This window comes from Patella vulgata, chromosome 7 (assembly GCF_932274485.2).
Source record: "Patella vulgata chromosome 7, xgPatVulg1.2, whole genome shotgun sequence".
In the NCBI taxonomy this organism is placed as follows: domain Eukaryota; kingdom Metazoa; phylum Mollusca; class Gastropoda; family Patellidae; genus Patella; species Patella vulgata.
This window is the reverse complement of record NC_065885.2, coordinates 63184250-63208164: the sequence shown is the minus strand read 5'-3', so window position 1 is coordinate 63208164 and position 23915 is coordinate 63184250. Positions and strand designations below refer to the sequence as shown.

Sequence of the window (23915 nt, the reverse complement as noted above, 5' to 3'; positions counted from 1 at the left end):
TCCGTCACACTTTTTGGGACACAATAACCCTCCTTCTAATTGAGCTAGAATGTTCAAACTTGGTGTAGGTGTTTATTAGGTCAATGCCTTGACTAAGTTCGACAATGAGCATTTCCTGCTTAGGGTAAGCAGAGTGATAAGTAATTTGATTGGTCGAGACTTTGGAACACAATAACTCTTGGCGTAGGTGTCAATTAGGTGAATGCCTTGATGGAGTTTGAAGATGGGAATTTTCTGCTTAGGGTAAGCAGAGATAAGCAGTTTGATGCTTTGGGACACGATAACTTTGGCTCTAATTAAGTGAAAGTGAGGACACTTGGTGTATAGATTTATTATATGAATACCTTAACTAAGTTCGATAATGAACATTTTTTGCTGAGGGTAAGCAGAGTGATAAGCAATTTGATTGGTCGAAACTTTGGAACACAATAACTCTCCTTCTAATTGAGGTAGAATGTTCAAACTTGGCATAGGTGTCTATTAGGTGGATGTTCATTGGGTGAATGTCTTGACTGAGTTCAATAATTAACATTTCGAGCTGAAGCTAAGCAGAGCTAATCGATTTCATTTGTCGATGGTTTGGGACAAGATAATCTTGATTCTATCTGATAGAGAGTGATGAAACTTAGTGAAAAAAATAAATGTGCGATTAATTAATATCTGTCATCTATTTATTTTGCAATTTCGGCGGGGGGCATCAGCCTCACTGTTGGCTTGTTGAAACCAACTTTTTTCCAGGAATGAATACAAGGTTCCCACGCTAATCTTAATGTTTTTCAAATGTTTGTGTTAATTTTTTTTTTTAATGTTTAAACACTTAATTTCGTACCAATACAATAAATATTTGTTTATTTTTAGATTACTCAACGCCCTTAATCTTTGCTGTACAGCCTGTTTTGTTTTTAATGTTTAAACAATAATTTTATTGGAAGCACCGATATAATAAATATATGTTTATTTTTCATTGACCATTTACATGTGAGCTGTTACATTGCTTTGCCCAGAAAACCTCTGACAAGCAGAACATTTATTAGGTTTCGATAGAAAAATCACAGTAAATTTGGAAAATATCTCGATATCTCTGACCTCTACGTAAAGGTTGCATCATGTCTAAGACCTCTACGTAAAGGTTGCATCATGTCTGTGAGCTGTTACGTAGGTCGGGGCCCCAGTGCATTGCTTTGCCCAGAAAACTTCTGATTGCAGAACATTTATTAGGTTTCGATGGAAAAATCAGTGTAAATTTGGAAAATATCTCGATATCTCTGACCACTGCGTAAAGATTGCATCATGTCTAAAATTAGAATGGTGTTTTCCTGGTTTATTTTAAGCTTTTGGGTTTGCCCTATTCTATTTTTTTGTACGAATGTCTATTTCGTATTTGATGGATATTCAACTACCAAATGACTGCAAATATTAAACCTAAGTAAAATACAGTTCAAGTTTATCCACAGATCTGAGTCCAGCAAACAAGAGTTTAAAGGGACCATCCCGATTTTAACAGTCTCGTAAATGAAAGTGAAATTTAACCGCCACAATATAGAGGAATGGTGTATTTTTAAGCGCCACAATATAGAGGAATGGTGTATTTTTAAGCGCCACAATATAGAGGAATGGTGTATTTTTAAGCGCCACAATATAGAGGAATGGTGTATTTACCTTGTCTCAAATTTCAGCTCAAAATATTGAGTCGTTTGGACGTGAACGTTGAAATAGCTTATCCGGACACGTAACTTTTTTTAAGATTTCGGGTCAATTTCTTCGTTGGGTGACCTGATTTAGAGGTGTATACAGTGAATGACCCACGTGCTGTACTTGATAACGAAAGGTAAATTTCACATACACATTATTTTTTATGAAATAAAAGTCTGGTTTTATCCAGACAACATATAATACAGCAGCTTGGGGCTCCGGTCTCCAGATAAAGACTGACGGGTTTAAGTTGTTTAAAAACGTATCACGTATATTGAGTTAGTTGCTTGTAACACAAACTTAAGCAGTTTTTTTCTCCAAAAAATAATCGAGATTGGCCTTTTAACATGAACTACTAGCCCAAGTACGAGTGGCAAAACAAAACTGCCTCATAAGTAATAGGTTAAATCATTTAGCCCGCAGACCAGTTCTGGTCTTAATTTCATTTTTCAGTTATCTTAATTGTGGGAGAAAAACGGAGAACCAGTAGGCGCCCCTATCACCAAGCCTAATACGCTCACATCAGGGATCAACTAGGTAACCCCAACACTCCCTGAAGTGAACACAGTAGCCTTCGTGATGTGTCTTTACTTTACCCCAGTTTGACCTTGGCGACCTTTTCTGACCTCACTAACCTATTTCCCAACTGGTTAGCCCTTATATTGGCCCACTGATCACTACTTGACCCGGATGATTTCATTTATGTAGCATTTCCTTACTTTACCCCAATCTGGCCTTGGTGGCCTTTTTGACCTCGTAGACTTATTTTTGCAACGTCCCCAAAGTTGACCTAGTGGACCCCATTTCCGAGTTTTGGGTAAAACATTGAGTCTTATTTTTGATTTTGCAACGTCCCCTAACTTGACCTAGTGGATCCCATTTCCGAGTTTTTGGTAAAACATTGAGTCAAAATCTAAAACTCCATAGAATTGGGTCATAATACTAGATTAATCATTGGTAAATATATATCGTATTTATTAATAGACCAATAATTGTTCAGCTTTAGCTTTTTATTTTGAGTTTAAACTCATTAATCATTACAAAAGTAATATTTTATTATCATCATTTACGTTTTCCTTGTATCTGCTTTCCAGCAGGAATCGTCACGCTTCTGGTTTCTCGGGTTGTTTGACTTATTGTGACACCCTTTGGACTGACAGTCACCCGTTCCGTAACACTGGCGGCTTGCCTTGCATTACTTTGCTGCACGGCTCCTCTTGTGGTTTGCGATACCCTAATTTGGTTGGGTGTACCGGTTCCTTTCGCAACCTGCTTCGACATGTTTCTGAATTGAAAAAAAAGAAAATACTGGATTAGTTTCGGTAATACACACTATAACTTTGTAAATGAAATCTGATCAAAATACAGATCTATATTTCGTTTCGTTTTTATTATACTTTCGATGGCCTACACTACGTGAAAATCTGGCAAGTTGTAACGATAGGTCGAGCCAGAGTTCATACGAGCATTACCCACAGTTCCATGCAAAACACGCCTAAAGCTCACTGTAACATATTGTTTCATTGGCTCACACCATCCAGAACACGTCATTGATAACAACTCTTCCAGATCCTAGTGTAGTAAAGACAAGTAAAACGAAATTTGGAACTATAAAAAACGAAACGAAATAGGATCTGTGTTTTAATCAGATTAACGCACTGTCCGTACCCTTTCCGTAAAACCACTTCACATAGCCAGATATGTCTGTTGTACTTCTGTATCACTTGATATTTAATCAATGGGAAGAAATTATTGTGGAGCCTCAGTGGGTAAGACACTGGAATTCCTCGGGATTTTCCGGTGCGCCCCCCCCCCCCCGTCAGCGTCAGTTGTGCAGGGTGGGGGCTGGCATTTTGATATTTCCTAGTCGTTCGGATGGGAGGAAAAATCGATGCCCAGTGTACACACTGGAATACACGTAAAAGAACCCTTGAGAGTTGGAATTCGAAATAAAAGTAGGTCATAGTGTAGCTGTCCGGGCAAAATTTCCCTTATAACATACTGTATGGCGTAAGCCCGTCTTCATTATCTCAGTCGGAGCACAAAAGTAGGAGGTTATTTTTTCAGAAATTAGTATGCTAAAGAAATGTCATTCGACTGCTGTACTTTTCGATCAGTCTGAATCAAACAGTTTTATTTACCTTATAAACTAAGTTATTCTTAGATTTAAATATCTGTTTGGTTTTCGTATTAACTCTGAAAAAAATCCAAACGAAATACAGATATTTATAATGTATCTTTATAATGTTCATGTTTTTAATAGACCCACTGTATGTCTATATAACAGTGAATGTCGGGGCGATTCTCGGGCTAGACTAAAAAGAATGAGGTTTATCACCAAATAATACATTCTACAGTAGATATCGCTTGTGGGATAAATTTCATACTCTATTGCGACATCTCCTTTATCGCTTTACATGAATTTGATTGGTCAGTTGAAAAGGAACTCCTTTTTTTTATTTTCAAAGAACAATTCATTTTTTGTTAAAAGTAACTTCTTTTTTTTTATTAAAAATAAACTATCGTTATTTAATTGACCTTGATGGAAACACTGGGTCAATATAAAGGACTTTCCAATGGTTGAATTGCTGTCAAAAAATGATGTATCACTACGCCGTAATTTAATCAGATTCAGTAGAAGTGAAATCTATAGCAAAGAATTATATTTATTTATTTGTGCATGTAAGAAAGGATTGGGTGATAAATAAAATCTCCTACTCGTCCTTTTTAATATCAAAAAATATCAACACTCGTCGATAAAGTAAAAAAAACTCGGCAGAGCCCCTTTTTTTGGGTTTGTTTTTTTTTTTACTTTATCGACTTGATATCAAAAAAGACGAGTAAATGATTCTCTATTTGACGTCCACTAAGTCATTTCACAACTAAAATATGGTTCAATTTTTATTTCAAAAATTTGCTTGCGCGGAGGTGTTCTTTACTAGGACAAGTAAACCAGGAGAAACCCCACGAGGTTGGAACAGGCGACGCCACTCCTTGTCACGTACCAGTTGTACGTACTTGACTCAATGGCAGACGTTATGATCTAGCCCGCACGTGTTTAACCATTAGTCAAAATATCACGAAGTCGGCATTGGACAGCAACAGAATCAACTCAGTGCGTTTTCATTTTATGTTAAAAGAGGTTTGCACGTCTCACTGCTTATATTCGCGATATCTATCAATGAATTTCCATGGCCGATCAAAACCACTGCATGAATAAATTAACCGATAAGCTTTGCAGTTATTGGGCTGGGTATCCTATAATTGTCATAATAATATAACATTCTCGTATTTAAATACGGTACATATGTATTAATGTATTATGTTACAAATTTTTATCATAAACAATATTTTCCCTCCTTCATGGCATGAAGCCATAATAAACCCCATCCCTAAACCGGGTAAAGATCCTACGAATCCTACCAATTATCGCCCGATCGCTTTAACTAGCTGCATTTGCAAAACCATGGAGAGATTGGTCAATCGAATGCTTGTTTGGTACCTTGAGTCCAACAACCTCATTACAGATCTCCAATGTGGATTTCGGTCCCAAAGGAGCACTCTTGATCATCTCGTTAGATTTTGAAAGCTTATGATACCACATGGAAATATGGTATCATGCGCGACCTGCATAACGTCGGTCTGCGGGTCGCTTACCTATCTTCTTAGAAGAAAGGTCGTTTAAGGTACGTTTGGGATCAATTTTCTCTGACCCATTTCCCCAGGAAAAGGGAGTTCCTCAGAGAAGTATATTATCTCCCACTCTTTTTTTCTATCAAAATAAATACCATACCAACGTGCCTTAAACGTGGGGTCGACGGCTCTCTATGTTACGGATCGACAAGTATGCAGACAATCGAACGTCAATTGCAGCTTTGCTTGAATTCTATTCAACGATGGGCAACTGACAATGGATTTCGATTTTCGAAATCCAAGACTGTGTGCATGCACTTCTGCCAAAGAAGAGGTTTACATCCTGATCCGGAACTTACACTGGATGATAGTCCCATTCCAGTTGTAGATGAAACGAAATTCTTGGGTTTGATATTTGATAAGAAATTATCATTTATCCCTCATATTAAAACCCTGAAGAAGAAATGTCTGAAAGCCTTCAACATATTGAGAGTCTTATCAAACACTGACTGGGGAGCAGACCGTAAGGTCTTGCTCAGATTATATCGAACATTAATAAGATCTAAACTCGATTATGGGTGCACTGAAAAAACCCTTGTGTTGGATCTCAACACAAGAACTTGTGTTAAAAATATTTAACACATGTTTGTGTTGTATTGCATTGCAATGACACAAGTTTGTGTTCTTTTCAATGTCTTAACACAAACTTGTGTACATTTATAAAATCTTATGTGGTTTTTTTTCCATATAATTAATTACGTCGACATTAAAGGTAACATTTATTATGTTCCTTTATCACATTATGTTTTTTATTTATTGAGAAAATCTGAATGGGATTGGGGAACTGGATTAGGGATCTGGCCTAGCCTATATGTAAAACCACTCTTCCTGAATTTGAATGTCGAGTAATTCACTCGATTTATTTTTTAATATTTCTAATTATCTAAAAGGATATATTAATTATTACAAACATTAAGTAGAAATCGCAATGTATGTATCGTGCGATGCATTTAATAGCTCTTTTAAAACAACGTATTTTATAACAGTATACTGATATAAGAGATCAAAGTTTTAGTCAATTATTATCTAAATATAAACTATTTATTTAATTAGATATAATAAAAGATTATTCTGATTCTACTCTTTGTTTATTTTCACATCTTGTCTAAGACAATATACAGAGACAGGTTATTACAATGTCTGCATTTGGAAGTGTCTGATTGATATCGCCCCAATAAATTTGACACATCAAAGACAATAACAATTGTGTTATATCTACGTTTTAAAAAAATGTTTGAATGGGCGTGGAAATAGTCGAGTTAATCTTTTTATTTAATTTAATTGGTTCATTAATCGAAATTGGAAATTTATTCTTACCTGTAAATGACCAATTAAAATGAATTACTCTTAAAACAAAGAAAGAAATATTTATTGAAGTAATTTTGCGGTATTAAACCCTGTGGTACTGCAAATGTTAACTGTATTATTAAGCATTAGTATCGAAAAAAGTGATATTGTTGTGAAAAAAGTTTGTTCAGAAAATAAGAATATCGGGTTTGTGATTTTGGTATTTTTTAATACAATGTATTTATAACGCAAATTTTTCGTTTCGGTTAAAACAAAATATACGTCCATTTTAATTGGCCGAAGGATGTGTGACTAATAGAAATATGGCGGGCGGACAAACTGACCAAACAGTATATTTCGAGGTATTTGAGGTAAGCTAATTTAATATTATATCATAACTGCATGTGCATAATTGTGTTTCTGTTTGATTAAATATTCAAAAAATCATTCTTAGGATACAACCTCGACACCAGTCCGCCCTGAATTGCAATGTTTGTTTTGTGTTCTGGGCGCCATTTTGAATATAATACAATCCAGCGATAGTGTAGTCTAATTCCTTTAAAAGGGAATCCGAATTTGTTAATTTTCTGCAATATCACTTCGGTGGAAGCGGACGTTAAATAAAGCTATTTCACGTACAAAGACCTACAATAAAATCCAGGTGAATTTGGAAAAATATTCATGTATTTTCTTGACGAAGAGTAGCTATTTCAATTTGTAAATGCCCAGTCATCTTAGACAAATAATAATTCCAACTTCAAATCAGTTGTATTTATTCAAATCATACCATGAAGAATTGTATTTTTCCACTTGCATAATAATAAAAACTTGACTTTTATTATTTTATTTCTTCAGGCCAAGAGCATGGACAATTGGTATTTGCCTTGTATCACTGCTAACTATAAATCACAGGGAGCCTTGGTCAGAAATGATAATATGGTTCTCAGATATGTTACTGTGTACAGACTGAACAGAAAATATTTATACACTTGCTATTACAGTACTGGCCAAATTAATAGCAATTTTTTCTAAAAACGTTGCAGAAGTAACTCACTAAAATTGAAGTATGAATAAAATCATACACCGTGAATATATTGAACTGAATATTCTTACACATAACCATAGGCGTACGGGGAAATTTTTGACTGGGGGGCGGTGGTGGTTGGTGCCCCAAAAATGTAGTTAGGTTCTTAATATGTTACATAATAATAATAAATTCGCTGTTAAATTGGAAACATTCAAGAACACAATATTTTTTTATACAACTTTTACAAAGTACAATTGTGTGCCCAAATTTTCCCAGCCCCCCCCCCCCCAGCTCGTACGCCTATGCACATAACCATATTGACATCTACTTCACATTGCATGGTTGGTCGACGCAACGCCGTGTATAGATAAAGTTGCGACAACTGTGAAGCCAGGAATTTCATATGACGTCATGCAAACTTATTATCTATTTATATGACCTATTATATTGTTGGATGTCATAAATATCAACGAATAAGTGTATATAGGACATAAAACGTACATTTTTTAAACGAAAAATATAGCTGAACATACTATTATTAGTATTATATAACAAGAAGCGCACATTATTGTTATATAGCCTTATTCTATAAGAAAAATCAAAATAAAAGATACACTAGATAAAAGTACTATTAAACCAGGGGCGGATCTAGGAATTTTGAAAAGGGGGGGGGGCGCTGCAAAATGAAGGCATTGACCGCGGAGACGGGGCTTGCCGCTGAGGGGGGGGGGGGGGGTCCCAAAGAAAAATTATCCGTCATTTCCTTGCATCTGTAGCCATTCCAAGAGCTATTTCCCAGACTGGTGTGTTTGAGTCGATGGTTCGAGTCATTTAGGATCCCTACAACGGGTTGGGAACGGACATATTTGAGTCTGAGAAAAGGCACTTTCAGCCGTAAAAAAAGGCACTGTTGAAAATTAGGGGGGGGGGGGCGCCCCTCGCGCCCCACATTGAATCCGCCTCTGATTAAACATATTTAACTTGCATTCGCTTTTAAAGGAGCTAAATCGCTAATATTAGCAATTTTTTCTAAAAACGTTGCAGAAGTAACTCACTTAAATTGAAGTATGAATAAAATCATACACCGTGAATATATTGAACTGAATATTCTTACACATAACCATAGGCGTACGGGGAAATTTTTGACTGGGGGGCGGTGGTGGTTGGTGCCCCAAAAATGTAGTTAGGTTCTTAATATGTTACATAATAATAATAAATTCGCTGTTAAATTGGAAACATTCAAGAACACAATATTTTTTTATACAACTTTTACAAAGTACAATTGTGTGCCCAAATTTTCCCAGCATTTGGTTCCCAGCCCCCCCCCCCCAGCTCGTACGCCTATGCACATAACCATATTGACATCTACTTCACATTGCATGGTTGGTCGACGCAACGCCGTGTATAGATAAAGTTGCGACAACTGTGAAGCCAGGAATTTCATATGACGTCATGCAAACTTATTATCTATTTATATGACCTATTATATTGTTGGATGTCATAGATTTCAGCGAATAAGTGTATATAGGACATAAAACGTACATTTTTTAAACGAAAAGTATAGCTGAACATACTATTATTAGTATTATATAACAAGAAGCGCACATTATTGTTATATAGCCTTATTCTATAAGAAAAATCAAAATAAAAGATACACTAGATAAAAGTACTATTAAACCAGGGGCGGATCTAGGAATTTTGAAAAGGGGGGGGGCGCTGCAAAATGAAGGCATTGACCGCGGAGACGGGGCTTGCCGCTGAGGGGGGGGGGGGGTCCCAAAGAAAAATTATCCGTCATTTCCTTGCATCTGTAGCCATTCCAAGAGCTATTTCCCAGACTGGTGTGTTTGAGTCGATGGTTCGAGTCATTTAGGATCCCTACAACGGGTTGGGAACGGACATATTTGAGTCTGAGAAAAGGCACTTTCAGCCGTAAAAAAGGGCACTGTTGAAAATTAGGGGGGGGGGGGGCGCCCCTCGCGCCCCACATTGAATCCGCCTCTGATTAAACATATTTAACTTGCATTCGCTTTTAAAGGAGCTAAATCGCTAATATTTGGGAACTAGAAATTGTCACAAATGGGTCGCACTAACCTTGATGTTGACAAATACGTAAGACGATATGAACATCAAGGTGATATATGCATATATGCAGCATAGATAATTAAAACTTCTATTCAAGTTAAACCAACTGTATCTATTTATGTCTTACGTCGAGCTGAAAACATTTTATGATTTATTGTCATTAAAACATCTATTGGTGGTTAACAGTGTGTAACTAAAAACTAAAATTGGATCTTATTATTGCCAATGATATAATGTACCTTGAATTTTTTATCACGAAGTCTATCGCATCCAGATATTTAAAGCGCGTTTACAATATATTCATTTTTTTGTATCGTAAAATTCATCTTCATTTGACGAACTACACCCAAACTACAGTCAGTGTAAACACGGTTTGGAGACTGTATCTGAACTACAGGGTACATCGAACTACAGTGTACATCATGCTTAAGAGACACTATCTAATATCCAACAGGAAAAATGACGATTAATTTAATATCCGCCAATTGGTGTTGCTGCTATTTTGTATTTTCAAAATTTATCTTCAAATTCAGAGACATCGAAAACCATATAAAAGACATTGCAAAAGTCATATCTTAAGAGATGCCCTTTTAGTCTACCAAATTTATGTTTTTTTTGTTAAATTGCCTTATACATGTATTACCAAATTCGGTAGCCCTTTTAAAAGAAATGCCCGCCACCACATGGAAAATACATTTCTTTAATTGATGTTTGTCAAATTCGATTTCCGCACATTTCGCGTATATAACCACGATATAATGGTCGAACATTACGTACATCAGATAAACTATTTTTAAAGCCCAAAACTGTTCAACTAGTCTCTTTTAGTTATCAAGCACCTGTTTTATGGGATAATCTACCATTTAGTTTAAGATGTTGTACATCTCTATATTCTTTTAAAAAACAACTTAAATCACATTTATTTAATGAGGCTTTTAACTGACTCTGTATACAATTGTTAACATGTCCATAATCTTGTTGTTTATTTATGATTACATTGTCACTTTGTAAAGTGCCCCTGAACATGTTTTATGAAAGGGCGCGCTATAAATATGCTGTAATAATAATAATAATAATAATAATAATAATATTACCAAATTTGGCGGCCATTATGAAAGAAACGCCCGGCACCATATAACAAATACTTCTTTTTTTTAATTTGACGTTTGTCAAATTCGATTTTTCGGCACATTTCGCTTTCATAACCACTCTGTGTTTGAGGAATTTAAAAAGAAATCATTTATAATCCAACGAGTAAATAGTAAAACACACTGATTACGAGATATCGATCTCAGAAAATTCCCCGATTTTGGGTATGATTTTGTTTGATATATTTATCACTGAACCAAACTGCATTGGTTTCTTTTGCATTTTTTTTTTAGGGTAAAACGTTATATTATCCCTCAACGTCTAATACTGCAAGAAAAAAACAAATTTTGGTATGTAAACCTGTATGAAGCCATGACGTCATAGCTTTTATGGCGTCATAATTGGGACCCAAAATGGCGCCTGGAAATGAGTTGTCGTAACTTTCCCACAGTCTACTCACTCATGTGCTCATCGTTGTATACCAACTATCGTTGAAAAAATCAATTTACGTCGATTTTTGAACATTTTAAAAGCCGTAGTTCGATTCGGCGCCCAAGAAAAGATATAAATATACACCAAAAACATGGCAATCAATCAAGTTGAAGCGGTTTGGCGTAAAACATCTGTTTAGGCGAGATGACGTGTTTTTGGTGTACATGAGTAAGCAATAATGCTACCTGACTAAAATACCCCCCCCCCTCTTGCATTCGCATGTAGTCATACATATGAGTCTCAAAATAATATAATATATTGTTAAATTATGCTCTTTTCAACTCCCCCGCCGCCGCCCCCTGCTCAATGAGTTATTTTACTTTTATTCTGCCATCTAATTAACTCTATACTCATGACTGGTGTACCAAGTTAAATCCACATCAAAACCCCATTTGTCGATAAGTGTATTTATAATAATCACTTGAACATCCTTGGAGAATTATATCTATTTAGTGAATATTAATACCAAAGAAAGAAAACAACTCTAAATTCTGAATATAAAGTCATCAAATTCTTTTACAGATCTTATTGTGGAAACCCAAAAGTTATATGTCACCATTGCCTTTTTAATCACATTTTTGTTTTTAATACCAAACCATCTCTAAAATTGTTTCATTATATAGAATGCAGTGTAATCCTAAACACTAAAGATTTGGCCTGAAAACTTGAAATAATATAGAGGGATCATCAATAATTAATAGTAACATTCGATAATTATAAAAATGTATTATTGTAGGATGAAATCAACCTTTATTTTTAAACATTTAGTGAACATTTCGAATGTTGATGCCTCTTTTATATAAAATGGTTTTATTAATTAATCAATTTTTGTTTTACAAATTTTTAATTTTCTCCATTTTGTTTGATTTTTATGCTATATTTATTTTATCTATCTATAATTATTTGCCTGTGCTTTATCTATTAGTTCCCATTCATATACTGTAGAAAATTTTGAATTCCTAATCTGTTAAAGGGACTATTTTTTCTTAAAAGTATTTCAATTTAGTGCATTATTAATGTCTTTAGTGCTTGGTTTGGTTGATATTAAATTTAGATATATTTAAAATGTATGTTTTGGGACCATGGGGTAGGGATATTGTGAACATATATATTATATTCTCAGTTCTTTTTAAGGTTAATTGTAAAAAAAAAATTAAATAGCTTTTTTTGAGGGGTGGGGGGATATTGTTATTATTGAACACAATTTTATTAGTATTGAAATTAACTTTGTTGATTAATATTCCAAATGTCTCGGTGCTTTATTTTTCAATTTAAATAGCTACTTTTTATTTAATAATTGGGAATGGGGGGGGGGGGGTATTTTTTCATTGTATAACACAATTTTATTAGTATTGGAATTAACTTTGTTTATTAACCTTCGAGATGTCTGTATTGGTATTAATTAGGCATTAATTTATTTTTTCATATCATTTATTGAATAAATAATAATTTAACAAACAAAATTATTATGTCATTTATCAATAATTACAGTTTAAACAGAACGAATGGAAGGGGTTGCATTCGAAAGGTTGCTATACTGGATATAAATTGGTAAAATACAAGACAAGTTTTTGTTATACACAAGTTTGTACGAAACAACACGAGTTTCAGACAAACAAGTTTCAGAAATTTCAACACAAATAATGTGTAGATTTTCACACAAGTTTTGTGTTGTTTCAACATTTAACACAAGTTTTGTGTTGTTTCAACATTTAACACAAGATTGTGTTGTTAAATAGAGACACCTAACTTGTGTTGAAAATAACACAAGTTTGTGTTGTTTCAACACAAGTTTTTTTTCAGTGTGTATTGTGTATGGGTCTGCCCGTGAGTCTTATCTCAAAGAGCTTGACACCATACACAACCAAGGACTTAGAATCAGTTTAGGAGCATTCCGAACATCTCCAGTGCAGAGTTTATACGTCGAGGCGCACGAGCCCTCATTGCACGACAGACGTGATAAACTTGCACTGCAGTATGCTACAAAAATTGCATCTCTGCCTCATCATAACACCATATTTAGACAATTTCATGAACATCTGTATTTACTGAAAACTAACGTTATTCCATCATTCGGTATTCGCATCCAACCCCTTTTGTCAGAGGCTGGGATCAGTCATGACAGTATTGCGAATACCCCTTTGTTTAGTACTCCACCCTGGACTATATCGCCTCCAAAGATCGATTTAGATCTAACGAAAAACAAAAAGATAGATACTAGTTCCACGGTTTTTCAGACTCTCTTTCGAGAGCTGAGGTCTAAATATGGTGATTATGCTCCCATTTACACAGATGGTTCCAAAGATGGTGATCGGGTAGCTTCGGCTACCGTCACGCCATTTGGAATCATGTCTGTCAAACTTCCACCTGCTGCTTCCATTTTTGCTGCTGGGCTCCAGGCAATCTTTCAGGCATTGGAGTTCATTCAATCATCTTCTAATTTAAAACACGTGATATTTACTAATTCTTTGTCCTCTTTGCAGACAATTAACAGCTTGTACACCCATTAGTAGCAGACATTTATCGTCTGCTACTATCACACGAGTTTAACGCAAAAGAGATTGTCCTTTGCTGGCTCCCCAGTCATGTTGATATTAAAGGGAACGATCAAGCAGACTTAGATTTTAAATCTTCTATTAACTTTTTTATTTATGACCGCTAGCAACGGTCTTGTGATCTTGCAGGCACAAATAAACTTCATCACATTACGCCTCTCTTAGGAGACTGGCTAAACTCCTATAGAACCAAAGCGAGAGCCTCAACCAGAATGTGAACACTGTCATGTTACTTTGACAGTTAAGCACATTTTGATTGAGTGCAAGCATCTCAAAGATATATGATCGCAATTTTACCGTTGCCAGTCATTAAATCACATGTTTGCCAAACCGGATTATATAACAACGTGTTAGACTTTTTAAAGAGACAGGATTTTATCATAAATTTTAATTATATACCATTTTATTTTTATACGCCCACATTTCCATGTGGACGTATATTGTCGTCGCCCCTGTCCGTCCGTCCTTCCGGACGTCCGTCCACAATTGTTTGTGAACAGTCTATAGGTCACAAATTTTTATCCGATTTCAATGAAACTTGAAATATGGGTTTATCACCCGAAGATCTCGGTCCTTTCGATATTGGCATGTATCGGACTGTAACTTCATGGATTATGGCCCCTGATTGTACGAAAAATCACGTTTTTAGCTTATGAACACTGTAGAGGTCACAATTTTTATCCGATTTAGTTTAAACTTGAAATGTATGATTATAACCCAAAGATCTCGGTTCCTTTCGATATTCGCGCATATCGGAAGTAACTTCATGAATTATGGCCCCTGATTGTACGAAAAATCGCGTTTTTAGCTTGTGGACCCTATAGAGGTCATAATTGTTACCCGATTTAAAAAACCGTATTATTATATCACCGTTAAACCCTAAGGGCGGCTGAGTGTGAATTTCGTGAAGATCGGCTCAAAACTGACAGACAAAATGGCCGCCGTTCGTTCTCAAATAGCGTAAAAATATGGTATATCAAGGTTGTGGACCCCATAGAGGTCACAATTTTTATCCGATTTTGTTGAAACTTGAAATGTAAGTTTATAACCCACAGATCTCGGTTCCTTTCGATATTCCCACATATCAGACCGTAACTTCTTGAATTATGGCCCCTGAGTGTACGAAAAATTGCGTTTTTAGCTTGTGGGCCCTATAGAGGTCATAATTTTTATCCGATTTAAAAAAACGTATTATTATATCACCGTTACACCCTAAGGACGACTGAGTTCGAATTTCGTGAAAATCGGCCCAAATCTAACAGACAAAATGGCCGCCCCTCGTTCTCAAATAGCATAAAAATATGGTATATCAAGGTTGTGGACCCTATAGAGGTCACAATTTGTATCCAATTTTGTTGAAACTTGAAATGTAAGTTTATAACCCAAAGATCATGGTTCCTTTCGATATTCGCGCATATCGGACCGTTACTTCCTGAATTATGGCCCCTGATTGTGGGCCCTATTGAGGTCATAATTTTTATCCAATTTAAAAAAACGTATTATTATATCACCGTTACATTTTAAGGACGGCTGAGTTCGAATTTCGTGAAAATCGGCCCAAAACTGATAGACAAAATGGCCGCCCTTCGTTCTCAAATAGCGTAAAAATATGGTATATCAAGGTTGTGGAACCTATAGGGGTCACAATTTTAATCCTATTTTGATGAAACTTAATGTGTAAGTTTAAAACCCAAAGATCTCGGTACCTTTCGATATTCCCACATATCAGACCGTAACTTCTTGAATTATGGCCCCTGAGTGTACGAAAAATTGCGTTTTTAGCTTGTGGAGCCCATAGAGGTCATAATTTTTATCCGATTTAAAAAAACGTATTATTAGAGACTTTTGGCAAGTGGAATTTTCCCATCCGTATCACGTATCCGTATCGTATACGTGATACGTTGCGTCAATGTAGTTTTAGAGTTTTGGCAGATTTTCGCGTCGCGTACGTGTGCGTCGATCGGCTGAGCTTAGTACTATTACAGCATGATGGCAGATATCTACCAATATCACCATCAGTACTAGTCAAGTGCCTATTAGAGCCGACAATTTCGAATCTTATTATAAATCTTCGACATCGACTCGACTGCAATTTTTCGTTTCACTAATGTATCATTTCAGAAAGTTTATATCCCTTTACCACAGAATAAAATCATTTACAGAATTGCAAGGTTCCGTTCCCTAAATTTAGCACGTAGATCAACCATCATGGTTAAAATCACTTCAAATATACATTTCATGTTCTGGAATACACAAAGATTCATAAAAACGCTACGATACAACATTTCAGCGTCTAAAAGTAGCAAAAATGACGGTAAAAGGACACGACAATGTTATACGGACACTTTCCGTATGAATGCTGTTCGATACGTGCTGCCGTATCCGTGTGTCGTATCACGTATGAGAAATGCACACACATTGATGACGTCACACGCAAAATCCATACGGATACGCGATACGGACCAGAAATTTACGCTTGCCAAAAGTCTCTATTATATCACTGTTAGACCCTAAGGACGACTGAGTTCGAATTTCGGGAAATTCGGCCCAAAACTGACAGACAAAATGGCCGCCCTTCGTTCTCAAATAGCGTAAAAATATGGTATATATCAAGGTTGTGGACCCTATAGAGGTCACAATTTTTATCCGATTTTGTTGAAACTTGAAATGTGAGATTATAACCCAAAGATCTCGGTTCCTTTCGATATTCGCGCATATCGGACCGTAAGTTCCTGAATTATGGCCCCGGATTGTACGAAAAATCACTTTCTCTTTAGCTTGTTCCCTATCCATCTCTCGAAAATGTGGGCGTATCCTGCCTGGCAGCCGCTGGTTTTGTTTTTAAATATTTGTATGCATAAAAAGTTGATTTTGTTTTTAATTTTTACTTACTGTGATATTGTTTTTATTTATGCATATAATTTTTTTCTGTGATATAATTTAGCCTGTCTCAAAATAATCACCATATGTTTGGCGCAATATAGCCCGGTTGGAGCTGACGTGCCATTAAACAACATTTAATTTCATTTCATTTCAGAAACAATACACATTATAAGAGAGGTGTAGCCCGCTCAGATACTTTGGGCTGCAAATAATGTCATGTAAACCCATCAGTTTCGGTGTTATTATATTTTAAACACAATTATGTCGGGTATGATGGCAGTACAGTACGTGTAAGGCCGTGTCAAAAATACACGTATTATACACCTTGGCTGAAGGCTCCTAGATGTCGAGGCCATGGGTGAATCCAGCACTGGTCATAGCCTATATATGCCACGATCGTGTGAATTAGATAGTCGGTATCGTGATGTCAAGGAAGTCGTCCACCATAGCCTATGTAGTATGTACGGTACGATCGTTCGCGAAGGTCAAAAATAAGCTCGTTACTTACATGTCAGCCCCACATTTCCCCTTCCCCACGATCCACAAAGAGGTACACATAATGACAGCAGGATTGTGTACTCTGTATTTCTCAATAGATTGATCAATTAATGGATATGAAATGAAATGAAATGAAATGTTGTTTAATGGCACGTCAGCTCCAACCGGGCTATATTGCGCCAAACATATGGTGAATATAACGAGACAAATTAAAACAATATCACATAATTGAATTTATATATGTAAATAAAAACAAATATCACAGAAAATATATAATTAAAAATAAATATAACAAATCTTTTACATATATAAATATTTAAAACAATATACATGATTAAATATATACAATTAAAATTGAGAATAAAAGTGTGTCTCTTTTAAAAATGTTAGCACTTTATCATATAGCTCCGGTTGAGCAAATAGTTGACGTAATGACTGGCAACGGTAGTATTTAGATCTAATATACTTGAGATGTTTGCACTCAATCAAGATGTGGCTCACTGTCAAAGGAACATGACAGTGAACACATTCCGGTTGAGGCTCTCGCTTCAAAATGAAAATATGAGATAAAAAAGTATGACCAATGCGAGAGCGACACAAAACAACTTCATCTCTCCTGTTAGACCTGTAGGAGCTTGGCCATTCTCCAAGGAGAGGCTTTATGTGATGAAGTTTGTTTGTGCCTGCAAGATCCCAAGACCGTTGCCAGCGGTAATAAATAAAATTATTTATACATGATTTAAAATCCGTGTATGGCGTTAAAAATTCGAATAAGGGAAGATCTAAGGCAGACTTGGCAGCCAAATCTGCTTGATCATTCCCATTTATATCCATGTGACTGGGGAGCCAGCAAAGGACAATGTCCTTGCTGATGAACTCGTTTGATAGTAACAGACCATAAATGTCTGCTACTAATGGGTGTTCAAACTGTTTATTATTTATTGCTTGTAGTGAGGACAAAGAATCAGTAAAAATTATATATTTTAAATCAGATGTTGATTGAATGAACTCCAAAGCCTGAAGAATGGCCTGGAGTTCAGCTGTAAAGATGGAAGCAGCAGGTGGAAGGCGGACAGAAATGGTCTCAGATGGTGTCACGGTAGCCGAAGCTACCCGATCACCATCTTTCGAACCATCTGTATAAATTGGAGCATAATCACCATATTTAGACCTCAGCTCTCGAAAGAGAGACTGAAACACCGTAGAGCTAGTATCTCTCTTTTTATGTTGTGTAAGATGGAAATCAATCTTTGGGGGAGATATAGCCCACGGTGGAGTCCTAAAGAAAGGGGTATTCGCAATACTGTCCAGGCTGATACCAGCCTCAGACAAAAGGGGTTGTATGCGAATACCGAAAGGTGGAATAACTTTAGTCTTAAGCAGATATAGATGCTCATGATATGGTCTAAATGTGGTGTTAAATGAAATATGATTTGGTAAAGATGCTATTTTCGTAGCATACTGCAGGGCCAGTTTATCACGTCTGTTGTGCAGTGAGGGCTCATGCGCCTCGACGTATAAACTTTCCACTGGAGATGTACGAAATGCTCCTAAACTGATTCTAAGTCCTTGGTTGTGTATGGTGTCAAGCTCTTTGAGATAAGACTCGCGGGCAGACCCATACACAATACACCCATAATCGAGTTTTGATCTTATTAAAGCTCGATATAATCGGAGCAAGACCTTACGGTCTGCTCCCCAGTCAGTATTTGATAAGACTCTCAATATGTTGAGGGCTTTCAGACATTTCTTTTTTAGGCTTTTAATGTGGGGGATAAATGATAATTTCTTATCAAATATCAGCCCCAAGAATTTCGTTTCATCTACAACTGGAATGGGACTATCATCCAGTGTAAGTTCCGGATCAGGATGTAAACCTCTTCTTTGGCAGAAGTGCATGCACACAGTCTTGGATTTCGAAAATCGAAATCCATTGTCAGTTGCCCATCGTTGATTAGAATTCAAGCAAAGCTGCAATTGACGTTCGATTATCCGCATGTCTGTAGAACCATAGCACATCTGAAAGTCATCAACATAAAGAGCGCCGTTTGTACCTGATTTAAGGCACGCTGGGATGGTATTAATTTTTATTGCAAAGAGTGTTGGAGACAATATGCTTCCCTGAGGAACTCCCATTTCCTGAGGAAATGGGTCAGAGAATATTGATCCCAGGCGTACCTTAAATGACCTATCTTCCAGGAAATTTTTAATGAAGACAGGTAAGCGACCTCGTAGGCCGAGGTTATGGAGGTCGCGCATGATACCATGTTTCCACGTGGTATCATATGCTTTCTCCAGATCGAAAAATATTGCAACTAAATGTTGCTTCTGGATGAAAGCGTCCCTGACGAACGTTTCAAATCGAATGAGATGATCAAGAGTGCTCCTTTGGGACCGAAATCCACATTGGAGGTCTGTAATGAGGTTGTTGGACTCAAGGTACCAAACAAGCCTTCGATTGATCAATCTCTCCATGGTTTTGCAAATACAGCTAGTTAAAGCGATCGGACGATAGTTGTTAGGAATCGAATGATCTTTACCCGGTTTAGGGATGGGAATTATTGTGGCTTCATGCCACGAAGGAGGGAAATTGCCATCAACCCAAATCCGGTTAAAAAGATCTAATAAAATTAGGAGAGTTGGAAAAGGTAAATGTTTAAGAATTTGGTAATGAATTTCATCTGGACCAGTTGCAGTGTCACGAGCTCGTTTTAATGAATCCCGGAGCTCAGCAACAGAGAAATTTCCATTGTAGCATTCATCATTGCGGGACTTGAAATTAAGTCGCCTTTTCTCCTGTTGTGCTTTAATGCCCCGAAAGGCATCAGAGGAGAAATTGGATGATGAATTGAATGAGATACTACTGGCCAGCAATATCAGGAAGTGTTGTTAAGGTGGTATTATCAACATTTAGATGGTTAACTGATAATGCACTACTTTTACCTTTAATCCTACGAATCCTATCCCATACCGATTTGGATGTTGTACGGGAATTGATCCTAGAGACGTAACCTTGCCATGAAGACTTCTTTGCTTGACGTATGGTTCTACGGGCCTTAGCCCGGACCATCTGGTATGCCGCAATATTCTCCATGGAAGGATGGTTCTTTAATTGTCTCAAGATACGATCACGCTCTTTTAGAGCGGATTTGCAATCGTCATTATACCATGGTTTATTGAAACGTTTTGGTTTAGTCGTGGTTTGGGGAATCGCCTGCTCAGCTACATCTTGAAGAATTGAAGTGAATAAGGCCATGGGCTCATCTGCATCTTCTAACTCCTTTGCATCAAAAGAGAAGAGACACAGAGATTCAAATAGAGCCCAGTCAGCCTTATGCAACTTCCACCTCTGAGGTCTTTCGACCGGAGAGGGACCATTGTTTTCAATTACAATAGGAAAATGGTCGCTACCACACAGATCTTCATTTACCCTCCATGTAAAATCCTGAAACAGGACCGGAGATCTAAGGAAGAAAAAGAAGCTGTGGCAGGATGTAGATAAGTAGGCGAGTCATCATTTAATAAACACAAATTATTAATATTAATGAAGTCCGCTATTTGTTTACCTCTGTTGTTATCATCTGGACTGCCCCCGAGTGAATGATGACCATTGAAATCTCCCGTAATAATAAAAGGGAGAGGGAGTTGTGCAACAAGGTCATCAAGATCTCTGGGATTAAGATGTAAACTTGGTGGAAGATAAATAGAACAGAGTGTAATAGGAATATGCAAAGTCACCCTTACCGCAACTGCCTGTAAAGGCGAGATGAGGGTGACTTGACTCTGAGGGATATCTCCATTAAGAATAATAGAAACACCCCCATGAGCTCTACCATCACCAACTGCATGATGATGGTAACCAACAAAGTGTCTAAAAGACAAAGTGTCAGAATTCCTCAAGAATGTTTCCTGTAAACAAATAGCTAAAGGGTTGTAATTTTGAATTAAAAGTTGAACTTCATTAAAATTTGGTTTTAAACCACGACAATTCCATTGAATAATGGAATTGACCATTGTCAGGGATAGTTAATTTTTGGCGGCTTACTGACGGGGTCCTTATGGACATCCGCTACAGTAATGCCGTCCATCAGATCATCCCCATATCTATTATAGAGAGCAATAGGGTTTTGTGAACCCTTTTTCTCTCTATCACGCATCTTTGCCAATTTCTTTTCTTTCTTAGAAAGAACTTCTTGTGTAGGTTGAATACCCTTTGGCTGCGAACTTGACCCAGCAGAATTGGAATCAAGAGTAACAACTTCAGGGGGCAAGGGAGCGGGCTCCTTGCCGTTCTGGTTAGAAGTGTTGGGAATGGTCCCAACATCTTCAGTTTGAGGCAAGGAAGAGGAGTCCTTGCCAGACAAAGATTGAATAATTTTATCCGAGCTCTCACTCGTTTGAGAAGAGCTGGATACCCCTTTATTATGATCTGATGTTAAAAGTTTAGGCATTTTCTCTTTTCTGGGCCAGGTTAGGTCAGTCTGAACAGAAATTGATTTTGTAGAAACTTTTGCAGCACTTGCGAAAGATTTCCCTTGTTGTGCAATGGGAAAAATTGCTGTAAGCTCTACTTGCTTTCTAGCATCAAAATATGGTATTTTCCGTTCAGACATAATCTGTTGGATTCGTTTCTCTTTCTGCCAAATGGGACATTCGCGAGAGTAAGCAAAGTGCTTACCCTTGCAGTTAACACAACAAAAATCCGCCTGGCAGGTAGCACTCTCGTGGCCATCAAGACCACAACGAGCGCAGGTGTCTTTACCTCTGCAGACGGTTTTGCTGTGTCCAAACTTTTGGCATTTGTAACAGCGAAGAGGGTTGGAAATGTACGAATCAACAGGTATGTTAAGATAACCTGCCTTGAGAGTCTTTGGTATTTCGGGACGATTGAAAGTGAGGATATAGGTGCTTGTAGCAATCACCTTATCTCCCCGGCGTACGCTAATCCTTTTTACATGCGAGACGCCTTGAGAAGAAAGGTATTCCACCATTTCATCCTCACTGCTGCCTTCAAGATCCCGACAGCGAATAACTTGAATTTAATGACCTATGCGGCGACACCTTGATAGGAATGTCTGCTAAGGATGTGGATTTAAGCATCATGGTTGCATGCTGTTCCTTAGCACATTCTATCAGGAGTGTCCCGTTTTTTAGTTTTTTGATAGCCTTGGGCTCACCAGCCAAGCCAGCTATGCCCTTGGTTATCAAAAAGGGTGAAATTTTTGATAGGTCGGTAGAGGGACTCTCAATTAAGAGAAACCTCGGCCATGCCTTCATAATTTTTTGGGGGGTATTAAATAAATTCGAAACGTCCTCTGTATTAGGACATTTTTGTTTTTTATTTCTTTCTTTAATTGGTGTGGGGGTATTGGGGAATCCATAAATATGTTTTTTTAAATTCACCCCTCGTCGTCCCCCAGGTTACTTCCCTGCCTACCAGGGGGAGGACTAGCACGGATATCCGGTGCATGGCCTCAGGGCTCGACGAGGGGTATACTCAAGCCAGAAAGTATAAATACTTAGCCAACCTGATTGACCCAAGCCGCCGCTCTGTAGAATGTACTCAGGACACAAAGGTAAATTTGCTGAGTGAAAACAACAAAGCAATGGAATTGGAAAAAACGTACATTCTACAGAGCTAAAAACGACCAAAGCCGATTGATCAGAGTGGGCCACTCGGACCTCCCGTCTAGGTGAACCATGGGCCAAAGTAATGTGTTGCAGAGAAAGGGCTCGCAAACCAAATCCCCACTCAATTACCAGGATTCCACTCTCACCGACACGGGTCGCAACGTACGGCAAACACGTTGCCCCATTACGGGATCCTTTTAGTCGCCTTTTACGACACGCAGGACATACGAAGGGTATATTCTTATCACCCCCTACACCCCAGGGGGGAATTAATGGATATTCTTAATTCTTACCTTTCTCTTCTGCGCTGAAACTGAAGCCGTTGTTAATTTGAAATAAATCTTGACGTCACCAATCAGTTTTCTAGGAAACAACTTGAGCTACTGCGATTAAATGTGGGCATACCATTATTTCCACCGTGTTTGAACTTTTGGGAGAGTCTATTTTTCGGCGTGTTGAGTAGGTCGGAAATGTACACCCTTCAAATGTTAGGGTTAATTAAGCCCACTCCAGAATTCCCAATAGAAGAAATTTCCACATTAAAATAAACGCATCAACCGAAATGACCTAGTTTGTGTCGAGTGGACGTTAAACCCCATTTCTCTCTCTCTCTTAAATATAATAGAAATTCCAAGAACGAGGCTGCAATAGGCCGATTTAGCTCTTGTATATATAATGTATGTTTAAGATAGTCTAGTTCATTCATTATTATTATGCAGCTGACACAGATTGGTTTCTTAGAAAGCTGAAAATACATTTCGTGGAAAACCAGTTACGGAGTGAATAACATTAGTGGGAGAGACTATGGCGAGGTTGACAGAGAGCCGAGGCCCTTGAGTCTAGTCCAATAGGGTATCCCTGCTTATAAGGGTCAGTGGGTATGGAGGGGGCGGGGGCAGAGCATGTTGCTTTCTAAATTATTTTGATTCTGTCTTAATTCATAAAAAATAATAGGGGATAGCATTTCTTTGTTTTGTTGTGAA

At 37.3% G+C, this 23915-nt stretch overlaps 1 long non-coding RNA gene across 1 annotated transcript; it reads right to left on the bottom strand.

Annotated features, from left to right (window-relative positions):
• Positions 1-2650: 2650 nt before the first annotated feature.
• LOC126827281 (uncharacterized) lies at positions 2651-23406 on the bottom strand. Its single transcript, XR_007682634.2, has 3 exons — positions 23226-23406; positions 3834-3888; positions 2651-2977 (listed from the first exon to the last, which is right to left on the bottom strand). It is a non-coding gene; the product is annotated as an uncharacterized LOC126827281 (long non-coding RNA).
• Positions 23407-23915: the final 509 nt, after the last annotated feature.